At 44.5% G+C, this 1,154-nt stretch overlaps 1 pseudogene; it reads left to right on the forward strand.

The window, feature by feature from the left end:
- The first annotated feature begins 208 nt into the window (after positions 1-208).
- On the forward strand, positions 209-858 carry LOC102851294 (annotated as a pseudogene).
- The last annotated feature ends 296 nt before the right edge of the window (positions 859-1,154 follow it).

A 1,154-nucleotide genomic window follows, 5' to 3' on the forward strand; every position in this document is an offset into this window, starting at 1 on the left:
AGGAAGAGTGCAAACGGTCATTGCAAAGACAGAAGAGGAAGTGAAGACCAAAATGGATGTCAGAAGAGACTCTGAAAATTGCACTGGAGTGCAGAGAAGCCAAAGCACAAGGAAGAATTCAAGATACTAAAGAGTTAAATAGGCTTCTGCCATCTTTCCATCCCTCAGTCAGATGGGGCCCAGAGACGCTTCTCGAAGAACCATCACGATGGCCGCCCAAGGAGAGCCCCAAGTCCAGTTCAAACTCGTGTTGGTGGGTTATGGTGGTACTGGCAAAACGACGTTCATTAAACGTCATCTGACTGGTGAATTCAAGAAGAAGTATGTAACCACCTTGGGTGTGGAGGTTCCTCCTCTCGTGTTTCACACCAACAGAGGACCGATTAAATTCAATGTGTGGGATACAGCTGGCCAAGAAAAATTTGGGGGACTGACGGATGGTTATTATATCCCAGCCCAGTGTGCCATTATAATGTTTGATGTAACATCAAGAGTTACCTACGAGAACGTGCCTAACTGGCATAGAGATCTGGTTCGAGTATGTGAAAACGTTCGCATTGTGTTGTGTGGCAATAAAGTGGACATTAAGGACAGGAAAGTTAAGGCAAAAACCACCGTTTTCCACCGAAAGAACAATCTTCAGTACTATGATATTTCTGCCAAAAGTGACTACAACTTTGAAAGCCTTTCCTTTGGTTTGCTAGAAAACTAATTGGAGACCCTAACTTGGAGTTTGTTGCCATGCCTGCTCTTGCCCCACCAGAAGTTGTCATGGACCCAGCTTTGGCAGCACAGTATGAGCACGATTTAGAGGTTGTGCAGACAACTGCTCTCCTGGACGAGGATGACGATCTGTGAGAGAACGAAGCTGGAGCCCAGCATCAGAAGTCTAGTTTTATAGGCAAATGTCCTGTGATGTCAGTGGTGTCACGTGTTTGCCACTTTATTATCTAGCTAAGCAGAATATGTGCTAATCTTTGGGATGCTGAAGGAGAGATGAATGGGCTTCGGAGTGAGTGTGGCAGTTAAAAAAAAACCCTTCATTTTTTGGACCTGCATATTTAGCTGTTCTGGAAGGCAGTTTCCTCCTTGAGTTTCAAATACAAGACTGCTACAGTCAAATCACACACACAAAAAAAAGTGTTGAATAGAAG

The sequence above is a fragment of the Elephantulus edwardii genome, unplaced genomic scaffold (genome assembly GCF_000299155.1).
Source record: "Elephantulus edwardii isolate Elephantulus edwardi_28Jun2011 unplaced genomic scaffold, EleEdw1.0 scaffold00093, whole genome shotgun sequence".
Classification (NCBI taxonomy): Eukaryota; Metazoa; Chordata; class Mammalia; order Macroscelidea; family Macroscelididae; genus Elephantulus; species Elephantulus edwardii.